Genomic DNA, 16,653 nt, shown 5'->3' with positions numbered 1-16,653 from the left:
GGAAAGAAGGAAGGAAAGAAGGAAGGAAAGAAGGAAAATAGGAAAGAAGAAAAGAAACAAAGAAGGAAGGAAAGAAGGAAAATAGGAAAGAAGGAAAATATGAAAGAAGGAAAGAAACAAAGAAGGAAGGAAAGAAGGAAAATAGGAAAGAAGGAAAATAGGAAAGAAGAAAAGAAAGAAGGAAGGAAAGAAGGAAAATAGGAAAGAAGGAAAATAGGAAGGAAAGAAGGAAAATAGGAAAGAAGAAAAGGAAGAAAGTAGGAAAGATGGAAGGAAAGAAGGAAGGAAAAAATAGGAAAGAAGGAAATAAGGAAGGCAGGAAGGAAGGAAGGGAAAGGAAAATAGGAAAGAAGGAAAGAAGGAAGGAAGGAAGGAAAGAAAGAAAGAAAGAAAGAAAGAAAGAAAGAAAGAAAGAAAGAAAGAAAGAAAGAAAGAAAGAAAGAAAGAAAGAAAAAAAGAAAGAAAGAAAGGCAGATTCCACTTGGAATACCCATTGAAAAGAATGGAGGGCAGAAAAGTAAACTCGAAAAGCGTTTTTTGGTGCAGTTTTACAAAACTTCTTTAAAAATGCTTTGGGATTTTAGGAAACAGAACCCTGTGTGCTAGGCAAAAAAGCCTTGATAATATAGAACAGAGTTCTACATGAAACAGAGTTTGGTGATCTTGAAGCTCTGTATATATAACAAAGTTCAAACAAATATTAAAAAAAAAAAAATGTAAATATATTTATTTATTTATACACACACACACACACACACACACACACACACACACACACACACACTTAAAGATGGACATTTAGGTGAGGTTCACATGGTGGGATTTGGAGATCAGCATGAGCATCGCGCTGCGGATTTTGAGTACATGGAAAAATCAAGAGGGACGCTTCTTTTTTAGCATCCTGAAAACAGACACGTCCATCACTGCCTCCCAATGAAGACAATAAGAGGCAGACTTCATTCAGAATTTGGAGACAGATCAGCTGTACGGGGCCCTCTTCTGACACCTGTATTATACACAAGGAGCCAGAAGCTCCTGAATAATGGCCAGGTGCTGGCTCTGCAGTTCGGCTCCCATTGAGGGTGCTGAGCTAAAGTACCACTACCAAGCTACGATATAGGACATGGCTCCAAATGGTTTCAGCTCCATCAAGTGTACAGTATGGCTTCTTAAAGAGGCCCTATACAGCTAATTGGTGTGGAGTCTGATTTAGCCCCCCCCCCCCCCCCCCCCGCACTTCCATTTATTTAATGGGGCCCCTGTTCTTATGGAGTTCAGGGTTCCTACTGGTCAGACCCCACCAAAATGACACTCTTATCTATTCTGTGGATAGGTGATCGGTGTAAATCCTAAAGTGTACAATTAAACTGTGATTAACCAGATACATCAGACTGCGGTAGATGAAAACCCAATGAATTATTCAATAACCTGGTTCAGTTATTGCTTTCTGTGATTTGTACCCCTGAGATTTACAGATCAGTCATGAGGATTTATCTGCCGCTATAAAATTCGGACAAGTGCCAGTGTTTTACTATTTCTAGTGAAACATAAAATGTAACAATAGTTGCATAACTTCAGGAAGGCAGTGCTTAGGACTTTGTACCTGCTCAAGGCTAGTAGTGCAAGACTGCAAGGTCAGTACCGAGACTTCACTTGTTCCTATCGCCAAGTCCTTAAGGAGCAAAAAGAAGCTCTAAGGTCCTTCACTTTGAGTTAAGTTCTATTAAGGGCTTTTCTAACTTTGAGTATACCTAGTACAGATCCTGCCAAGGTCAGTTCATAGAAAGCAGAAATCCTCTACTGCCAGTTTTGGTGGAAAAACAATCTGACTGGTTCCTTTTAAGATTTATTAAAGAGGTTGTGTCATTAGGCCAAAATCTCCCTAAAACCTGCTTGTGAATGGAGAGTCAGTGCAGTTGCATGACAAGCGCTCCATTTACTGCTATTGGGTTGGTGGGAGTGAAATCTCTGTAACAAGGGATAGAAGTGGGATTTTAAGTACACTAAAACATTTTAGTGTACTTAAAATCCCACTTCTATCCCTTGTTACTATTTTTGGTCTGTACACATACCTATTTAAACAATATTTGGAATTTTTGTCTGGAGTGAAATCTCTGGCAGCGCCCACAGCTTCATAGAAGTGAATGGAACATCGGTCATGCAAGTGCTCTGGTGCACAGGGCGATTTTTGGTGCACCGCTCTCCTGATTGCTGGGAGGCTCAGCAATCAGGCCCCTAGCAATTGAACGCTTATCCCCGTCCTGTGTTTTGTGAATGGGGGCCTTTATATCCATTTCATATACACAGCTGTAAATGCGCCTTACTTAGCAGCTTTAGGCTGAAGCCATGCGTTGCAAAAGCACAGCATTTTGGTCGCAGCTGAAATGCTGCGCTGAAGAAATGCTGCGTTTTCAGTACCTGCAAAGTGAATGGGATTCCAGATAATCCTATCCATAAATTGCAGAAAAAAAATCTGCAGCAGTAAAATAGACATGCAGCGTTTTTGAAAATCGCAGCATGTCCATTATACCCGCAGAAATGATGACATTTTACTTTTAGGTATAATAGGGGCAGAAAGTCTATAGAGGAAAACTCTGCAAAAATGCAATGAAAAATGCTAAAAAAAAAACAAAAAAACAATTAGTTTCTACCTTATTTTTTTTTTCAGTAGCGTTTTTCTTTTGTGCTGCATTTCGCTACAGGCCTGAGCCATAAAGTGATTGTCTTTACCTTCATTGTTCTGTCTGCTTTTTTTTTTTTACTAATGTCTATGAGACAATGTGTCCTGTTTGTTTGCAAGCAGCACTTTTCTCTCATCCCGTTTCGGGCATCTGGTTTCCTAAGGTAACCGCTTTTTGCAGATAGGTTTCCATTCGGGGGTCCCCAAGCAGACTCCCTGAGCGAAAACCCGAACGCAGATGTGAACCAGGCCTTAGAAGCAGACACACTGATGCAACACAGATGTTTAAAAATGGAAGCCAGTGTATTATCAGTGAGAAAAATTAACAGAACATGGAAGGAAAAACAGATGTGTGAACAAGGCCTAACAAATGGTTAGCTTATTTCTTCGGTTTCTTTTCTTATTAGGGCATATGGAATACAGGAGTCCTCCACTCTTACCCCTCGTTCGAGAAGTCCGCGTGGGGACCCCCGAACGAAATACCGGTCGCAATTGCAAGCGCTGTGCAGTGAAAGCACACGAACCCCATAGACTATAATGAGGTCTGTGTGCTTGCCGCGTGTTGCCTGCATGAGTCATGTGGACAGGAAAGTAGATTGTGAACTACTTTCCTGTCAGCATGATTTCTGTGGAGATCTGGTGAGAAGCACACGGACACCATTATAGTTTATGGGGTCCATGTGCTTTCACTGGCACAGTGCTTGCAATTGCGTTTGGTATTCCGTTTGGGGGAGGGGGGTCCTCATACAGACTCCCCCGGATGGAATACCAACGCAGATGTGAACAAGGCCTTAGCTGCAGCAGAGAGATGCTGAAAAGCACGACTTTGGCTTTGGAGGATATACTGAAGTGAATAAAAGAGTACCTAAGATAGCACATTCTTATATATTCAGGGATATATAGACAAATCTTAGGCCAGGCAAAAATAGGTACAAAGGCAACCATCTGAAGTCAGATTTCCATTTACCCACTCTATTTTCTATTTTTTATTTTTTTTACAAAAATGAGAAATAGTACACTAGAAAAATATAAAACATTTCCAAATGTAAGTTGTGAATATTTTTCTTCCACACCTCTCCAGGGATCCAATCATGGCTTGTGAGACCAGACTCTGTGACACGAGTGTGAACTGAGTTTAAAATAATTTCTCAGTCCTCAGATATTTTTTTGTCCTAGAATGTGTGGCGGGTGTGCACCCTGTTGAAGGAAAGGAGAAGAACTCAAGGAATGACACAAGTGTGAAGGTGAAGTGTGAAGTAAAAATGTCTCATAAATCATTTACTAGATCTCCTGGAATCAGGGCTAACAGTTCACACAATGACATGATATCTTGTCAATGGGTGCCCTTTGTTCTTTAGATTTATGCAATTGGAATAAAATTTGAACCCATTTTACAACCAAAGGTAAGAAATTAACCAGTTAAATGCTGGATGTTTTTTTCTCTTTTTTTTTCTTTTTACACGCATGTAATGAAGGATAGTAATACACACTTCTACCAGGGGAACACATCTATGACATATCCATAGAAATGTCTTAGAAGTGTCACTTATTGAGAGAACGTCACAGCTTTTACCATCAAGATCGGCAGGGAGGTGGCCAAGTGGCCTGCTTTATAAAGTCTATGGAAGTTATGGGTAGGGTAAGTTCACACGGGGATTTTTGGTCAGGATTTGATGCCGTATCCACCTCAAAATCCTGACCACAAAGACGGCTCCCCTTGAAGTCAATGGGAGCCGGTCAGTTCTTTTTTCCAGGAGTCATTTGTTCCAGCTCCCAGAAAACAGAAGCGACATGCTCATTCTTTCAGACAGATTCGCCTCACGACATCGGCCTGAAGACACTGCCTCCTCCTGTCTAGGCCCATTCATAAGGCCTAATTCAGAGCGGAGTGCACTGCACCGGCATCCAGTCGCAGCTACCCGTATTTTGGACCGGAACCTAAGGCGGCCTCCGCCTCAAGTTCCGGTGCAAAAAAAACCCATGTGAACTTACCCTAAGAGTGCAGCAAACACTGCCACCTTACCATTGATCTGACATGTTGAGCAAGAAAAAAATTAGAGCATGTGAATGCCACAGAGAAAGAATCTCCATCTTATAATACCCCAGGGCAGAGACTGTTAACAAAGAAGGACTATGATGCCTCCAGTCACCCATGTATTTTAGGGGCGACCATTTAAGATGTACATAACAAGAAAATAATTTCTGATTAAAGAACTGTTTAGAGGCGAGACAATCCCCTGAGGGCCACCTTATCATGGTGTCTGAGGACAGCGACTGTAAATACAATGATGGGACCAAGGAATCGATGAACGTCAGAGGCTCTGGAGAGGAGGCAGAAGCTTTGTGTTTTCAATCACTATCCATTAACAAAATGACAGGAGGCAGCCTCTCCCCAAAGCATGAAGATTGCAAGACTCCTACAGAGTGTGACAAGGAGAGAGTGACAAAAAAAGAAAAAAAAAAGAAATGCTGGATCAGATTTACTAATGCCTTCTAAGGCTATGGCCCCATGTAGTGAACCAAATCTAATAAAGCAGTATTTCCACTGTGCGTATTTTTCTGCAATGTGTGGATAGGATTCACTAGAATCTCATCCACTTTGCAAGGACTGTAAAACGCCACGGTTTTGAACGCAGTGTTTCCAAACCACAGCATTTACATCACGTGGGGACCTAGCCTCATAATGTTTCTGGCTACCAAAGTAATGTGATGGCTCCTGCATTCATGACGCAGACGGCTATCCCATTACTGAATGTGATTGTGAAAGTGAAATTAAGGGTATGTTCACACGGCGGAATTTGCATTCTGCGTGTGAACATTACACGCAGCATCCCGTTCTGGATTAGGCCCAAATGAATGGCCTAAATGGGAGGCAGCCTCACGCTGCAGACGCCATGGCTGATTCAGCAGCGGAATCCGCAGCAAGAAGGGTCGCTTGGATGACAGACAAACCCTTGGTACCATTCACTAAAAAGTGAGTAACAGAGATAGCCACATGCCCTACAACGTTCCCAAGTGAATCACGTGACACACATACGTTCAGCCTTGATGTGGTCAAACTGAATATGAAATTGTGGAAAGCACCCCCATTCTTGGGATGGGATTGGGGGGGTAGTATGTATTCTCTATACTATGGGTAGAGGATAAAAACTTTTCATGATATAACCCCTTTAAGCCTAGGGCTACGTGGCGAATTTGGCCATATGATCATTTGATACAAGATTGTAATGTCACACTGCTAAAATTGCAACCAACAGTGATGAATGTTGTCATATGGAAAACCAACAGGTATGGATTTCAGCTGATTGTAGTATCAAAGTCAAGTTAACTTGTAGATGGCAAGACAACCGTATTCACTATTATTGGGTGCGATTTCACAGAACAGATCTGTTGTTTGGAGGTAATGCCGTTTCTACTACTATATACAAAAATGACTGAAAAGGTACAATAGAATAGATATCTGCCATTGGCTGGCATCAGTCACACTCATTCACACCATGCAAAGGCATGATGGTTGGCAGTATAATCCTTTAAAGCAGCCTTTTCAGCCGTGCAAAATCTCTAGTGTATGGCCAGCTTATATTGCTTCTCAAGTGGAAAATTTCCTGTTAATACAACATTGGTTTTCACCTCTAAAATGAATGTCATTGTTGCTTTCTGGTTTCACGAGGAACAGAAAGTGCTGCAGTGCCACCTGGCAGCCGTCGGAGCTGTGACTGTCTTAGGAGGAAAACACGGTGACCTTTACAAGGCGGTACACCTAGAAACAAATAGCCTGCTAATGGCTCGGTCACAAAGATACTGCGGATTAACTGTCTCTGTACGCTTGTGCGCCCCCTGGGGATTAAAGAAAAAATCTCAGATTTTATGGAGTAAGTGCAGTGCGACCACGAAGCATAGCGCTATCTGTACACAGCTCAAAGATGTATTCTATCTCATAAAGTACCCAGGAACACTCAGGTGCAAGAAAAGCTGGGAAAGAGCTGTGATGGAGCTTTCTTAGGATCAGTGGGGGTCCCAAAAGATGGACCGTCACACTTTACATCATGGGAGCCCTCAGGTCCATTTGGGACACTAAACAACCCGTATTATGTTCTTACGGACCAGCGATTTAGTGTATCTAATATGCCTTCAGTATGTACAGTCCTATGAAAAAGTTTGGGCACCCCTATTAATCTTAATCATTTTTAGTTCTAAATATTTTGGTGTTTGCAACAGCCATTTCAGTTTGATATATCTAATAACTGATGGACACAGTAATATTTCAGGATTGAAATGAGGTTTATTGTACTAACAGAAAATGCGCAATATGCATTAAACCAAAATTTGACCGGTGCAAAAGTATGGGCACCTCAACAGAAAAGTGACATTAATATTTAGTACATCCTCCTTTTGCAAAGATAACAGCCTCTAGTCGCTTCCTGTAGCTTTTAATCAGTTCCTGGATAAAGGTATTTTGGACAAACAATTCAAGTTCAGTTAAGTTAGATGGTCGCCGAGCATGGACAGCCCGCTTCAAATCATCCCACAGATGTTCAATGATATTCAGGTCTGGGGACTGGGATGGCCATTCCAGAACATTGTAATTGTTCCTCTGCATGAATGCCTGAGGATTTGGAGCGGTGTTTTGGATCATTGTCTTGCTGAAATATCCATCCCCGGCGTAACTTCAACTTCGTCACTGATTCTTGAATATTATTCTCAAGAATCTGCTGATACTGAGTGGAATCCATGCGACCCTCAACTTTAACAAGATTCCCGATGCCGGCATTGGCCACACAGCCCCAAAGCATGATGGAACCTCCACCAAATTTTACAGTGGGTAGCAAGTGTTTTTCTTGGAATGCTGTTTCTTTTTGGACGCCATGCATAACGCCTTTTTTTATAACCAAACAACTCAATTTTTGTTTCCAAAATGAAGCTGCCTTGTCCAAATGTGCTTTTTCATACCTCAGGCAACTCTATTTGTGGCGTACATGCAGAAACGGCTTCTTTCTCATCACTCTCCCATACAGCTTCTATTTGTGCAAAGTGCACTGTATAGTTGACCGATGCACAGTGACACCATCTGCAGCAAGATGATGCTGCAGCTCTTTGGAGGTGGTCTGTGGATTGTCCTTGACTGTTCTCACCATTCTTCTTCTCTGCCTTTCTGATATTTTTCTTGGCCTGCCACTTCTGGGCTTAACAAGAACTGTCCCTGTGGTCTTCCATTTCCTTACTATGTTCCTCACAGTGGAAACTGACAGGTTAAATCTCTGAGACAACTTTTTGTATCCTTCCCCTGAACAACTATGTTGAACAATCTTTGTTTTCAGATCATTTGAGAGTGGGCTGTCCATGCTCAGTGACCATCAAACTTAACTGAACTTGAATTGTTTTGTAGAAAGAAATGGTCCAAAATACCTTCATCCAGGATCCAGGAACTGATTAAAAGCTACAGGAAGCGACTAGAGGCTGTTATCTTTGCAAAAGGAGGATGTACTAAATATTAATGTCACTTTTCTGTTGAGGTGCCCATATTTTTGCACCGGTCAAATTTTGGTTTAATGCATATTGCGCATTTTCTGTTAGTACAATAAACCTCATTTCAATCCTGAAATATTACTGTGTCCATCAGTTATTAGATATATCAAACTGAAATGGCTGTTGCAAACACCAAAATATTTAGAACTAAAAATGATTAAGATTAATAGGGGTGCCCAAACTTTTTCATAGGACTGTATGTCAGAAGGGGGCGAGGTCACACACAATAAGATAAGATAAAATTAGATAAGATAATCCTTTAACAGTCCCACCCTGGGGAAATTCAGCGTATGTAATTAATCTGCAGATTTTGAGCCTAAGCCAGAAGTGGCTTCAAAAGGAATAGGAAATATAAAGGAAGATCCTACACTTCTCCTTCCTCCTGGATCTACTTTGTCTAACACAAAGGGGGAATTTATTCATCTCTTTAAGCCAAGTTTTTGGTGATAGGGAATGATATTATGACAAACTAGTCACCATAACCAAAATGAGTAAACTCCTCATTTACATCATATACCGTATATACTCGAGTATAACTCGACCCGAATATAAGCCGACCCCCCTAATTTTACCACAAAAAAATGGGGAAAACTGATTGACTCGAGTATAAGCCGAGGGGGGAAAATGCATGACATTCTGTTTGTGCTCATGTTAATCCTAGCCGGCTTCAGGCCTATATGGTAATATCCCAGATGTCACGTGGTCTGGGATATTACCATACCACTGCTCACATTCTCCCACGGCTGCTCCTGTATCTCAGCATAGGGGGCGTAATGACGACGCCTGTGCTGAGACGCAGTAAGACGCCATCGACATACGCAGGATGCGGGCCTGAGATAACGTGGCCACGTCACTTGTCGTGTGTTGTAGCAGGGGGAGGGGGCCGGGACTGGAGCGGAGGCCCGCTGCAGTGAGTCAATACGGTCGAGTCAATTACCGCATTGACTCGAGTGGTAATTTCATTGGTCTGCAGTAAAATACATCTGTGGGAGGCCGCTGGAACAGAGCTGCTGCCGATAGGTGGTCGGTGAGGCAGCGCTGTCTCCAGGACCACCTTTAAGGGGTTGTCCCATCACAAGGATCCTATCTATACTGCTTGTTAATGTGAATGTAAGACTTTTCATTGCTTCAGCAAAACTGCTTTGTTTGTCCACTATCTTACTTTATTCTTTTTTTTTTTTTTTTTTTTTTTTTTTTTACACATCCCTTGACTTATCTGGTCATAAGTCAAGTGATGTATCTGCTACTCTCAGGGGGAGGGAGGAGGGGCTACGTGCACGGGAGCGAGCCTGGAGGGGGGGGGGGGTAGTTTACCCTTTGGGGGGAAGGGGCCGCCAATACAGACCCGGCATCCGCTGTAATAGAGAGGCGGATGCCGGGGACGGTTAGACACCGGCACAGATGCCTACTACATCGCCATGCTCCTGCCCTGCATGAAGCCAGCAGCTGCAGGAGCGATGCTGCTATTCCAGGGGGGGGGGGGGGGGGGGGGGGTTGTACATCGCTCCTGCCGCTGCTGGCTTCATGCAGGGCAGGAGCATAGCGATGTCGCAGGCATCTGTGCCGGCGTCCAACCGTCCCCGGCATCCGCCTCTCTATTACAGCGGATGCCGGGTCTGTATTCACATATGCACAGCCAGCGTTGAGATGCCGCTGGCCCTGCGTGCACGCTCATAGATGGTGAGACCAGTCTAGCCTTCACAATGCGAATACAGACCGGGCATCCGCTGTAATAGAGAGGCGGATGCTGGGTCTGTATTCGCATTATGAAGGCTAGACTGATCTATGAGCGTGCACGCAGGGCCAGCGACATCTCGCCGCTGGCTTTGCATATGTAACCCCGCCCACCAATGACGCAACAAAGCAGGAAGACAGAAGAATTTACAGCAACGAAGACTGGTGAGTATGCGACGTGGGAATACCCCTTTAAGATGTTTCCAAGGCAGAGAAGAAGCCGAGGTGCACTTTTTCAGCACAAAAACTGTGCTGAAAAACTCGGCTTATACTCGAGTATATACGGTAATCACTGAAAAAAGGAAGAATAACATTTGCTAAAAAGGTGTGATAAAAAATTCACACAACATTAGCGGCATACTGACATATCATAAAAGACTGCATAGCCGCTAACAGTATTAACTGAAGTGCTAGAAAAATATGTCATGTAGCAAAACACATATCCTACAGTAACCTCCCTAGGCACAGAAACAACGATCAGCAATGTTCAATCAGTTCTTAAAGGAGTTCTCCAAAATAAATTGATATTGCGAAGACAAGAGCCTCATGCCCCCTTTGCAACTTTCTATAGTACCTATTTTATCAATACAGCTTTGTTGTTCTGAAATATACGTTGGTCATGTGACGTTGGATGTCGCAGGTTCTCAGTCCATATATCCGGATCCTAGGATATCATCTCTGGTAAGCCATCTCTTCACTGCGTGTGCTGGCCGCCCATGCATACGCAATACAGTGGGTGGCTGACACATGTCACAAAGAGGAGGCACTAGCTGCCGATGATATCCCGGGTCCAGAGACGCCAGGAAGAAAAGGTAAGTGTAATGAGGCTGGGGAGGGGGTCAAGGAGGAGGTTTCACAAAGTGGATTCCCCCCACTGCCCACACCTCCAAAGAGTGGGAGGTGGGGATTCCAGCCGGCACATAGCGCCATATAATATGCACTGAGCATGCACAATCCATATACAGTACAGGAGCCACTGTGGAGCATTATATTGTGCAGGGACCACTGTGAAGCATATTACACTGTGCAGAGGCCACTGAGGAGCATATTATACTGTGCAGGGCACTGGGGAGCATATTATACTGTGCTGGCACCGCTGTGGAGCATTATACTGTAGGGGAGGGGCTCAAAATTCCTGGTAGCCATACATTTGTAACAATAAAGACTTATACAGAAAGATATGTAGTTTATGTATGAGTGTGTGTGTGTGTGTGTGTGTGTGTGTGTGTGTGTGTGTGTGTGTGTGTGTGTGTGTGTGTGTATATATATATATATATACATAAATTGTAAGCCGATGGCTGGTCAGGTAATGCAGGGGGTGTACATCTCGCCCAGACTACTCAGGTGGGTGAGATGAGAAAACTCCAGAAGGAATGTTTGTTCTCAGCAGACAACTTTCGTCTGCTGAGCATTTTGGTAAATGCTCAGTATTGGGCTGGATTTTTAGGAACGGCAGGTAGATTGGTAGTGGGACCTGTCATTCCACCCCCCTCCAGTCCACACTTTGGGGATGTTCCGGCAGTGACTCAGCTGCAGAGAGTCTGCTCATCAAGGAGGCTTAAGAAGTTGCTCCAGCAGCAACAGTTTGGCAGGGCTTGGCTGGAGTGTCAAACAAAGAGGTCATTTTTTTGGAGCTGTGTCCTGAATTATTCAACTGGCTTCTGATTTCTACTATTATAGGTGAGGTAACCTATTCTATGTTTAGTTAGAGCCTAGCCGGGCAGGTATTTATTTTTGTATTGTTTCCTCTTGTTGCTGCACTACCTTTTTTGAGTGAAAATAAAACTCTACTATTGTTTTGGACTAAAGAAACTGGACTTGTGTGTCTATGCCACCCCACCTAGCAACCCCGGACCCTGACAATATAATACATAATATTATAAAAATGGCCTAAGTCCACATTTTGTCATATTTCAAATTATTACCTAGAAAGCTTCTTTGTACCTCGTTCTATGCATTGGGTTTACAAGGTACCTAGGATTAATGACCTAAGTCCATATATTTCAATGCAGAAGAATTTACATTCAATGGAATAATGGCCTAAGTCCAATACAAACTTACTTACTTCACTCTCGTTGGTCATTTTTTCATTGAAATCGTGACTTCCGGTCTGTTGTTTATATTAGTGTAAAAACTGTCTTATTGTTTAAAAGGCTCTAAATCGACTTTTGCACATATTTAGCGCCAAAAAGGGAGGCAGGTAATTATTATTCTTCATCGTTTAATAATAGTAGTAATTAATTAATAATATTAAATAAATAATATTTATACATGAAGCTGCAATTTTTTTAATAAATAATACAATTTATGATTAGGATTAACGGTGTTCATTAGCTGATTACATTGGATAGATATATTCCACAATAATGCCCGTTTGCTTTAGGCTAAAACTTTAAATTTCGTTTTTCTCACAATATTGATTTTTGGACTTAGGCCATTTTTCCGTTGAGCTCTTCATATATATTTATATATATTTATATATACACGTATTTTACCAAATGCCAAAAAGAGCATCAAGAATTCATTGTTGTCCTGAACATTTCTCTGTGTGACTGCAATGATGATACAGGTAGGTGACTCCTATATGACAGCAAAAGAAGAAGGTTATTGAGTGAGTGAGAACTAAGAGTCTAAAGATGGCTGCTGTGTATGTAGTGGGTGGGTTAGCTAGGAAACAGGAAGGGGGAGTGAGTGTGAGAGGGAAGCGAGAGAGAAAGGTGGGGGAGCGAGTCAGCTCAAGGAATCATGGGAGTTTTAGGAACGGCACAGAACAATGCAGAGTTAAACAAATGCAGGGGATGCCAGGAGCTCCCAACAAACCCAGAAATCACTCAAAACACTGCTAAAGGTATTTGGGTGCACTTATTAACTCATTAATAGCACTAGTAGACCTTTTTGGAAAATTAATTTTTTGCCCAGAAAATCCCTTTAATCATCACACGACCAGAAAAAAGATAAAAGCCAATTTTGACCAAGGCTGCTGGCCTTGTGTCATGTCAACGATCCAAAAAGACTAATAACCTGGCTGTGTTAGTACAGAATGAACAAAGCTATATTCTTAATAACATATTATAGAGAATCCTAAGCATCTAGTTGCGCAGCCTTTAGAAAGGATATTCCAGGCATACCTTTTATTCATTGATCGGCGCAAGCATTTTTGAATTAGACCGCTTTTATTGATATGCTAACTATCCAGCACGGAGCACCAGAGCGCCGATCAATGAATAAAAGGTATGCCTGGAATAGCCTTCCGGCTATGCAGATATATGCTTAGTTAAAAATCACTATAGACAATAATAGATTACCTTGAACCCTACACATTTCTATAAACAGATCCTCAGAGAGCCAATATTTTAGGCAACACACCACTATTATGGTTGTAGTGAGAGGCGGTAAAAACTGCTATCTAAATGCAAACTCCATAAGCAACGGTACTGGTTCAGCGTGACCACTACTGATGAAGGCAATGAACGTACTGAGAAAACACCAGTTTTATATAGCAAGAGGCTCTCTCCTCCCTTGCCATCCTGAGACACAACCCAAGTAGGGGTGGAATTGGTACATGAGTATTCTATGCAAGGAGATACAGTGGATTTTTAGGTTGAAAACCATACAACCAATAGGTCTTAAAGGGATTTTACCATTAAAATCAATTTTTTTGTTGATCACACATTGGAATAGCCTTAAGAAAGGCTATTCTTCTCCACGCCCCTGTTCGGTAGAAATCCCGGTTTTCGTCGGTATGCAAATGAGTTCTCTCGCAGCACTGGGGGCGGTCCCCAGCACTCAATCAGCACTCGAGGAGTCCCCAACGCAGCGAGAGAACTCTCCAGCGCCGCCTCCATCCTTATCAGGAACAGCCTCTTCAGGCATCTTCTTCCGTCTTTGGGGGTCAAGCTTCTAGTCCTCAGGCAGAGCGAACTGCGCATGCCCACAGGCCCCAAGAAAATGGCCGTTTACTTACTGTGTAAGCGGCCATTTTTCTTGCGGCCACGGGCATGCGCAATATGCGGTTTCCGTAGTACACATTCTCTTCCACAGGAGTTAACAGAAACAGAGAGAATAGCACAACAGCTCGGCTGTCTATGTAACTCTGGACCTAGTGAACACAACATCAAGTGTGTATTTCTATCTTAGGCATGACTGATTGAGATAGAAATACTCCTTTATTACCGAACTGAAGAACAGCACAGAGCCCATGTTATGATCTTATCTTATATGATCTATAAAAGAGTTAATCCCAAGGCTCTAAATGTGCTTCTCACATACATTCCCAGGATCTGACTGGACCACCAGATTACCAGAGGACTGTTTGGTGAGATCAGGTTCTGTAACAATAATAGGCCTTAAAGATCTAGCAGAAGACAATCCTATTTAGAGTTGCCACAGAAGTAGATTTTTTTTATGATGTGAATCACAAACAAGCTGCTATACCACAGAACACCAGTCATATAAAGGCCTTGGTTCCCTAATGTACACAGATGGTAGCCTATCCTGAAAAGTCATCTAAAAGCTTAGTTACCATTTAAAAGCTTCTAAAAAAAAAAAAAAAAGAAAAAAAGACAGTAACTGGGCATAACCCATTTGCCATGCTATAAACCGTCCCAGGTAATAGATCTGAACATAGCACTACTTATGTGCTTGTCTCCTCTATGGATATGCTTCTGTGAAGAGTGGATGCACACCAATGCTCACGGAGGTCAACCTTCAACAACAAGCACTTGGGGCCACTCGTTCCTGGTATCTTTAGGGGATTCCAGTAGTTGGACCCTGATCTATCCTAATTTTACAACCATCTTCCAGGATTTGAGGAAATGTGATGCAGCTGCTGCTTTCCTATCCATTCGTGCAATACAGGCTTTATACCTGGACCCAACTCTGGTCCTGTCTTATCAGTCTATTTCAGCCTTCTCTGCAACTTCATCCAGGGCATGCATAGGCCCAGTTCACATCTGCATTCGGGTTTCCACTCAGGAAGTCTAGTTGGGGACCCCCTGAACAGAGAACTATACATATAAAAAAAGAAGTTACTTGGGAAACCTGCGGACTGCATAGACTATAATGGGGGTCTGTGTGGTTTCGGCATGAAACATGCTGAGAGAAAAGTGTTATTAGGTCACAGCAATACAACATCACATAGCAGCAATGGGACAACACAGATCAGAGGTCATGTGACATTACTGAGGACAAAATGTCACTGCAGCCTACAGCCTCTGAACTATACGGTCACAAGATGTCATGCTAAAACAGATGCAGCATCATTGTGGCCTAGTTCTAACGTTGAACTGAGGGACTATGACTATGTGATTAGAAGAAAAATTCAAAGGAAGACCCTTCAAATAAAACCTAGTATCCTGGACAATGGGGTTTAATAAACTAATGACCTATCCAAACCTCAATATGTGCTTAGTGAGGGTCTAATACTACCCTGGACTCCCACCGATCAGTGTGCCGAAGTCTCTTCACATCATGCTCCTTGATCACATGGTACAACAGCAGCTCAAATGCATAGGGCCGAGCTGCAATAGCAGGCACAATCCCTGAAATACTGTATATATGGCATACCTCCCAACCGTCCCGATTTCCGCGGGACAGTCACGATTTGGGTGACATGTCCCGCGGTCCCGGTTGGAGGGAGATATGTCCCGATTTCAACTCAGATCTGCGTCCAGAGGACGCAGATCTGAGTTGAACACACATGCGGCTGAAGCAAGGAGCTGACACAGGTCAGCTCCTCGCTTCACCGCTGCGCGCCTCTCTCGCTGATACATGCGGCTGAAGGAAGGAGCTGACACAGGTTAGCCGCTGCGTGTCTCTCTCGCTGACACATATGCGGCTGAAGCGAGGAGCTGACATGTGTCAGCTCCTCGCTTCGCCGCTGCCGCCGGCTCCTGGCTTGCGATGTGTCACGTCGCGTCTGCAAGCCAGGAGCCGGCGGCAGCGGCGAAGCGAGGAGCTGACACATGTCAGCTCCTCGCTTCAGCCGCATATGTGTCAGCGAGAGAGACACGCAGCGGCGAAGCGAGGAGCTGACCTGTGTGAGAGAGAGGCGCGCAGAGAGCGGCGAGGGAGCGGAGGAGAAGGTAAGTTTAATGTGGAGGTGGAACGTGAATCTGGGGGCAGATGAAGGAGAGGACGGCATGACACTGGGGGCAGAGATGGGGGGACATGACACTGGGGGCAGAGATGTGGGGACATGACACTGGGGGCAGAGATGTGGGGACATGAATCTGGGGGCAGAGATGTGGAGACATGAATCTGGGGGCAGAGATGGGGGACATGAATCTGGGGGCAGAGATGTGGGGATATGAATCTGGGGGCAGAGATAGAAGGGGGACATGAAACTGGGAGCAGATGAAGGGTGTATATGAAACTGGGGGAGAGATAGAGGGGGGACATATAATTTACGGGTGACTGTAGGAGGATTATACTGTGTGCAGGCACATGAAAAATTAACGAGTGGGCGGAGTCAACACAAAAGTGGGTGTGGCTAAATTTGCAGCGGCGCCCTTGCGCGCGCCGCACATTTTGTCCCTCTTTCGGTTCTTCAAAAGTTGGGAGGTATGATATGGCGCTGTTGGTTGCAGCACTCACCATTATGTTGTGGCCTCTGCTGTAAAGAGGAATGTATTGGAGCAGTGGCTGAGCATTGCTGTTCATTCAGTGGATGTAATGCTGAGCACTGCACTTGGCTATCTATGAGAGACCCAGCA

General features: G+C 43.6%; 1 protein-coding gene across 2 annotated transcripts in view; it reads right to left on the bottom strand.

Annotated features, from left to right (window-relative positions):
• The window catches only part of NME7 (NME/NM23 family member 7), a 115,136-nt gene that overhangs the window by 98,001 nt on the left and 482 nt on the right, over positions 1-16,653 (bottom strand). The window lies entirely within an intron of this gene.

Source organism: Leptodactylus fuscus, chromosome 2 (genome assembly GCF_031893055.1).
Source record: "Leptodactylus fuscus isolate aLepFus1 chromosome 2, aLepFus1.hap2, whole genome shotgun sequence".
In the NCBI taxonomy this organism is placed as follows: Eukaryota; Metazoa; Chordata; class Amphibia; order Anura; family Leptodactylidae; genus Leptodactylus; species Leptodactylus fuscus.
Note: the sequence above shows the minus strand (reverse complement) of the source record. Positions and strands in the feature narration are given on the sequence as shown.